The following is a 7,594-nucleotide window of genomic DNA, read 5'->3' as shown; positions in this document are numbered from 1 at the left end:
AGCCCAGTTCTGCAAGGATGAATAGTAGCAGTTCATTCTCTCTACTTAAGCACTAACTGGAGGTTTTCTTTGTGTTTTACTTTCAACCACTATGGTCTCTCTCTCTCTCTCTCTCTCTTTATCTATCACACATATCTATATATACAGATATAGATATGTGTCTGTCTCTGGAGTGTACTCTAAATAGCAGCTTAACAATGCAAATAAAGTAACACAGACCCACAGCCGTGGAAGAATGGATTGAAGTAGAAAGCAGAAAGCGAGAGACTGGAAAGAGGAAGTGAACAGAGATTCAAACAGTGGGAGTGAAGATTGGAGAAATCCTGGACTGCAGCCTGAATGTTTAGTTTGCTTTAATTGAAGGAAGGTGCTTTGGGAACAGGAGACTACAGACTCAATGCTGACACAGCATGAGCATACATATATAAATATAGATCTCTATATACATATATGCATAGTACATACCGTAAAAGTCGGGCTACAAGCCGCTCCTACCTCCGGTCAGTGTCCCTGCTGTAGCAAGCTAGGAGCAGCGTTAGCTAGCGCTGCTGCTAGCTACCGGCCGCTGCTGCTGCTACTGCCCGCGTCCCCTCTGTGTTGAGCCTGGTCCCGCTACCTTCGATGGTTTTCGGGGCGCTAGTGGAAGTTAGCGGATAGCTAGCAGAAGTTAGTGGGTAAGTAACGGAGCGCTAGCAGGAGCCCCAGCTGGCTACAGCGGGGAGCTAACGGGGACACTGGCCGAAGGTAGTAGCGGCGTGTAACCCCATTTTTACGGTACACACATAAAATGTGCAAGTTGCTCAGCTCGCTAGTTGCTTATAGCTTTGTCTAAAACACACACAGTCACACACACTCAAATCTGTTCAATTCCTGTGTAAAGTGGAGGAAAAAGCAGGTAACATATCACAACCTCTTCGGTAATAAAAGGATGTTCTCGGCCGTATTAGGGCGGCAGACTCCTCCATCTCAGTCAGGTATTAGTTCCATAAAAAGACAATTTAGGAAGGAGACACAGCGTATAATGTCCTTCGTCTACATTCCCGAGCAGCAATTTGGAGCGGGTTCATGACTGTCTCTTGCTGTTTCTCAGGCAATTTGGGAGTCGTTAAAGGTGCGTCTGTGTGTGTGTGTGTGTGTGTGTGTGTGTGGGAGATTGTTTTTGCCTCGCAGGGCGATATGTAGAGTGGGTCTTTTCCTACATTTTAAAAAGCTCTGCGTCATACGTTGCGGAAAAACATTGGCAAAAAGAACAGCAGGGGACGAGAGATGGATGATCCGCGTTAACGCAACGGCAAAATGATGGAACGCATCAAGGAAGCACGTCGCTTGTGATGAAGTAAAAACAGAAAAGGAGAAAGCGGCTCCGAAGCTCCCAGGTATAGTTGTGATGCTGCAGAGACAGGCGGCGTTGTGCCAGGGTGCTGCTGATGTAATTACATGCAAAACTTGAACGCCGCTGTACACAGTTCGGGGCTATTTTTCACTGTTTGACTGAACATGGTCGACGATGGAAGCCTATTCGGCAGATTGGTGATTTTATCACATGAAATCTCCTCGTCCACAGCGGTCCGCGGACCCATCAGCAAGCAGCCGAGGTCTTCCATCAGTGTCGACGCCGATGCATTCAGGCCCATAATGCAGTTCGGTGACAGACGACTTAAAAAAATGTCTCAATAGCATCTGGTGCAGACCGGGTGTAACAGTCACCTGCTCTTTACTCTCCAGATGTGAGCTAGAAAGAGTAAACGTTGTTGTTGGAAAGACACAAAAACACTCCCGAGGTGGACTTTAAATCTCCAAAGAAAGAGTTTGTGTCTCTTTGTAGGTCACACCCGCCTCAGTTCTCCTTGTCCCCTTTCCTTCCTTTTCAATTTCCCCTTCCATTGACTCAATTTGCTCCCCCTTTTCACCCCCTGCTGTATTTAATTAAACCATCAATTATGCTATTCTGCCCGAATTTAAGTGCGTGTTTAGTGAAATTAGCTCGTAATGGCCCTTTTAAATTTTGAATCAAAGTATGTTAATCTGCGTTAATGGTTTTACTTCTTTCTACTGGTTTCCCCCCTCCGTTCCCCCGCTCCCTTCTCCGTCTAGCCGTCCGTAACTTGTGGCATTTGAGAAAGTAAATGCAGCAGCTTGTTGTTCTGAGGAGCTTTTTGTTGGCATTTCCAAAGGTATCTGGCAAAGGCAGGATATGTGTGTGTGTGTGTGTGTGCGTGTGTGTGTGTGTGTGTGTGTGTGTGACGTTTGGCTGCTCTGACTGTGCAGCTCTAATAAGTCAGAATAACACAAGCAAGGAATGCCGCCATGGTAACAAGGGCAAAGACCGTCAAGCTTTGAAGAGTGTGGAAGCCGTTATCAGAGCAAAGCAACATGTGTCTTAACATCTGTATGCATGCGTGGCCTCGCGTTTGTTTTTTTAACCTATGTATTCATTTTATTAATTACAAACAGCTTGCACGCACTGATATTAATCCTTAACCTTGACCAGCGAGTGTTTACATCCACTTATTTTCATGGAAATTATTGTTTTGTGCATCATGGAAGCGAGTGGAAGCGAAATAAATGTTGGGTGGAGGAGAATGCGTGAAATGTATGAGAAATGAAAGCAAAGCCAGCACTCAAGCCTCACCTCCGTACAGAAAATGATCCTCATACAAAGACATGAAAGAACAGTTTTTTTGTCCTTTGTTTGAAGTCTTTTTACACTTTTCAATCACCTCATCTGGTGTTGCATGTGGAAGGCCTCCTTCATGTTCATCAACTTTATTTTGGGGTGTTCACAGATCTGTTTCTGCAGACGTTATCCTCCAGACACCCCGGGTTCCTCCTCTGTCCAAGCAGAGATCTTCAGGCGTTAAATGGTTTGTGGTGTCGACCGTAAGACTTTGATATTCTGACAGTCCGGCCATGCGAGAGAGTCCCACAGGGATGCTCCTACAGGAACATCAACGGCGTTGCGTAACCAGTGACAGCTCGGCTCGTGGGACGGGGTTGAGGTTCTCATCATCCGTCGCCTGCGACCGTTCCCTCGGAGTGGCTGATGGACATCCTGCACCTCCTTCCTCCTTTTCGCTGCTCTCTTAAAGAGACAGCGCTCCTTTCTAAGGGGTCAATGCAATACTGTCTGCCCTTCACAGCCAGTATGTGTACAGGTAATTAATGTTCTCAAACATTGGAACAACAATATATGACTTTACTTAAAGTAAATTGTTAGTAATGGACACAGTTGTATTAAATTAGTAAGACATATGAACTAACATATTTCAGGGCGCTACAGTGGGGTGGGAGCAAATGTTCCATATATATTAGCAACAGTGAGTTCTTGTACAAATAATAACTTTGACCATGAAATAAGTGGAATCAAGGCTCTGATACAAGCTGAGGTTTGTTCTAAATTGCTAAGATTCTGCATGAGCAGCTGTCGTTATTGCCTTTTCCTCAGTAGAGCGCTTTTAAGTCCTTGAGCTTCTGGACAAAATCCATACGACGCATAATGGGGTATTTAGTGCATTCAGCTGAAGGTCCCCAGACAACGTGTATCTGTCTGAGCGGCGATGCTGCCAACAGGGCTGTCTTCCACTGTCAATTGTGCAGAAGAACGTCTTCGTATTAAAGTTTTGGAAAACCCATAACATCCGACCTGTTTAAATGTTAACGTTAGAAGCTTCAGATTGCGGTGAAACCTTAAAGTTCCAGTTAAAATGTGCTGGAACAGCACAAAGCGTGTGAACCTTAACTGCTTCACGGATCCTTGTTCCAGCGATACGTTCCCGCAGTGAAGTGGGATCAAGGCAAGAGGCTTCAACGGCCGACACGTGGAACCTCTGTAGCTCGTAATGGCTTCTCAGGAACAGAGCGTGCTGCAGCAGTGAAGCACATCCACTGTGTTTCTCTACCTCAAGGCCATGCTTTTCTTCCTCCTCTTCTCCTTCTTCTTCTTCGTCGTCTTTTTGCACCGCTACGATTTCGCTCCAGCGTATTTTGCTCAGCGGATTCATCTTTCAAAGACATTTTTAGTGCCTCGCACTTTCACTTTAAGAATTTAAAAGAAAAAAATTCATCTGCAAATAATTAATAATTCATTCTGGCACAAGGTAAGACACACACTACACGGTCTTGCCACCTTATTGCTGCACTAAATCTTGCTTTTATCAGCCGTATCAAGCTCAGTATTTTCGTGACATTGTGTCACAATGGAGCTCATTCAACTCTCTGGTCACCTTTTAAGCTTGACGGCTGTCAGAGAAAACCATGGGCATCCATAAAATCCTTGAAAATATACTTATTGAATGGAACAGATCCTTTTTGGTGACTTACGCCAAGGATTACCGGTACGTGTTTATTCCTATACTTTGCTGAGACAAAGTGAATAACGTTAAAAGTCCAGTTATCAAAGGTGTGTGGCGTCAGCGATGTGCGATGCAATCGGTATTTATTTACTCCGGCCGTTCCATTTCCCACCCTTCGCTTGTCTGCTGTGTTGCAATGGCCCCACGGCTCCATCGAAAATAGACCCGGAGCGTATTTTTAGCGGAGAACCCGGCTGACTGACGAGCATTGTCTAAGCGATGGGCCGCGATGGCTCCGGGGTGGAATCCAGGGGAAAGGCAGGTGTGATGCAACACAACACTCGGTGGCTCATTACAGGCCCCGGCACCCTGAAGCTGAATGAACATGCTTTCCTTTCAGTGGAGTGTCATTATAATGTCTTTTTTCTGAGTCAATAAAAGCCATCAAGCAGTGGCACGCTAGATGCACCATCACGCCATATTCAGAAAATATATATGATCAATAGACACTTAACTTCTAACGACCTTCGACACGTGAACAACGTCACTTCTTTACCACTCGTGAGAAACTTGCAATCATTAATGTATTTGAGGCGCAGAGCTTGTAATCCTCTGCTTTTCTCCCTCCTTCCTCCTCCTCCTCTTCCTCCTCGCCGTTCACTCTCCTCTTCTCCTCCCATGTGGACAAGAAGAAAACACTTCACAAGACTGTCGCTGCATCCGTCAGCGTTCGGGTCTTGCGCATGTAGACATGGGGGGCTTAAACATCAGTGTGTGTGTGTGTGTGTGTGTGTGTGTGTGTGACACACAGTGGTCACTGTCTGATGCATCTTTAGCCTGGCTTCAAATCAAAAACACTTGTACTGGATCCCTCTGGGAGCTAGACAGACAGCGGCAGACTGGCAGCAGCAGAGAGAAAGAGAGGGAGGAGAGGCAAAGAGAGAGAGAGAGAGAGAGAGAGAGAGAGAGAGAGAGAGAGAGAGAGCAGAAAATGAACAGATGCAAAGGTGAGGGGAGGCAAGGACAGGCCGATGCTTGTAAAGGGAGGGAAGAGACGGAGGCGGAGAAGATGGATGCATGAAGGAGAAGAAAAAAAAAGAAAAGATGTCGGGGCGAAGGAGAAGACCAGAGATAATAAGTGACTCAAGGAATGAGAAGACGAAAGATTACTCCATTAAAAAAGGAGGAGGAGGAGAGGCAGTCTTAAGGGGAAGAGGTGAGTCATGTTGGTGTCGATGTACGACTTCCCCGCTGGGCCGGTTCCTCCCTTCCCGTCTCAAACGCCGCGGGGCGAATGGACTCGTGCGCATGTCCACGCCATCTCTCGGCCTTCCACTCACACTAAGCTGAGGCTTTTAAAAAATATATATATATATATATATATATATATATATATATATATATATATATAAATCAGACGTCACAGCTTTTTTTGGTCAATTGTCTCCAAAAATGGATGCATCTAAATCTAATTTTGGAGAAGCATGGAGATGGAGAAAAGGTCATAAGCTTGGTCGTAAGAGTGATGAAGACAACTTCCTGTTTCCTAGAAAGGCACAAATACCTTCGGTGTGTAAACAGGGGCTGAATTCTCCTCCTACCGCACCTTGCCAATGTCGGGATTGTGATGTGTCTGACAATTCTTGCAACTTTCCAAAATAAAAAATCCAACATTCACCTCCACTGCAGATTGTCCCGGTGTGTGGAAGTGACCAGAGGCGTTCTGGTTTCTGTCTGTCCGTCTGGTCCTTTCGGGTTAAATATTCCAGGAATTGAATTTCTTCAAATTTGACACAAACGTCCACCTGGATTTAAGGATGAAATTGATGTCAGAGGTCAAGGTCACTGTGATATTACGTCAGTCCCGCTCTTGTGATGCAATATCTCAGAAACGCTTTGAGGGAATATATTTTTCAAAGCGTCCACTTGGACTGACGGATGAACTGACGTCATTCTTCCCCATCGGCGGTCAAATTCATTTTTCGCCACGACTAAAGAATTGATGTGCCAAATATGACAATTTCACACAAAGATCTTATGGGATTAAATGATGAGGCGATGACGCTGCAGACAGACATGGATGTAACGCCCGCGGGGCGAGGAATTCTAGTTTCATTCTTTTCCTGCGGGAACAATGGACTGCAACGCGTCCTCCAGGACATCCTGAAAGCATGTCGTCATCCCCATGTTTAAACGATCCCTGATTGTGGGCCCTCTATGGCTTCTCACCATGCAGGCCTTCCAGGGCCTTTGATTTGCACGCTTTCTCAATACTTTTGTCCTCGGGTCTGAGCAGAGGTTCAACCAAGACATAGCACTATACACATTATCAAGACTAAAACACTGCCGTAAATGTACCTTTAAACATAAACAGCTTTTTTTTAACATTATCCGACTTAGTGAGCATTGATAAGTGCTGACATTTGTCAAATCCTCTGAATTTACCCCAAAACAAGCACAAATAAAGTTGTCTATCGTCTGAGCAAAATGTCAAAATGCACGAATAAGTCATTGCATGCCCCAAAAAAAGAACTTATTTATGTCGTTCTCTCTGCTCCCATCCCTCTCTTCTCTTTCTCCATTCCTCCAGTCATCTAATTTTATATATTTCTAATTAATTCTCTTGATTCATTAGGGATGGAGCGGCAGAGAGGGGGGGGGGGGAACAAAATGAGTATGGAAGTGAGGGATGAGAGAGGAGTGGAGCATCTTGCCATCTGCATTTCACCCCTGCAGGGCGAAAAGATGAGTCTCCAAACTGCAGCAAAAGTACTCTGCACAGCCCTGAAATAATAAAGAGTAAGAACTAAACAAGAGGAATCAAAGGAGGAAAACAACTGGAGTGAACTTTGCTCAAGGCGGCCTGAACCTCCTCTTCTCCCCGACCCCCTGCCGTCTCCTCCGACCGCTTTTAGTTTTGTTCCCTCCTCCTCCTCCTCGACTTCCCTTTCCTCCTTCCACAACATTTTGCATGTGTCATGTTATATTTTGAGAGACGGCAACGAGACGCGAGAGATCAGGCGAAGGCCAAGACGCTGAGGGGACGGACGGAGACGGACACGGAGACAGGAAAGGCATTAAAGATTCAAACTCTGAGATGGAGGCGGACAAAAAACATGTTGACACAGAAGGAGAGCTTCTTGGCTCCTCCATTACCAGAGAGTTTAATGTAAAGATGCAAACATCACCCCCCGAGCTGTTTGTATATACGGTATAGTTGTGTGTGAAAGTCAGACAAAGGAGCATATTGCTTTATGATGTTATCATAAATGAGGCCGACATTTTGTTCTCTTCACTATTCT

This window comes from Taurulus bubalis (genome assembly GCF_910589615.1).
Source record: "Taurulus bubalis genome assembly, chromosome: 17".
NCBI classification, from domain to species: domain Eukaryota; kingdom Metazoa; phylum Chordata; class Actinopteri; order Perciformes; family Cottidae; genus Taurulus; species Taurulus bubalis.
This window is presented reverse-complemented; position numbering follows the sequence as displayed.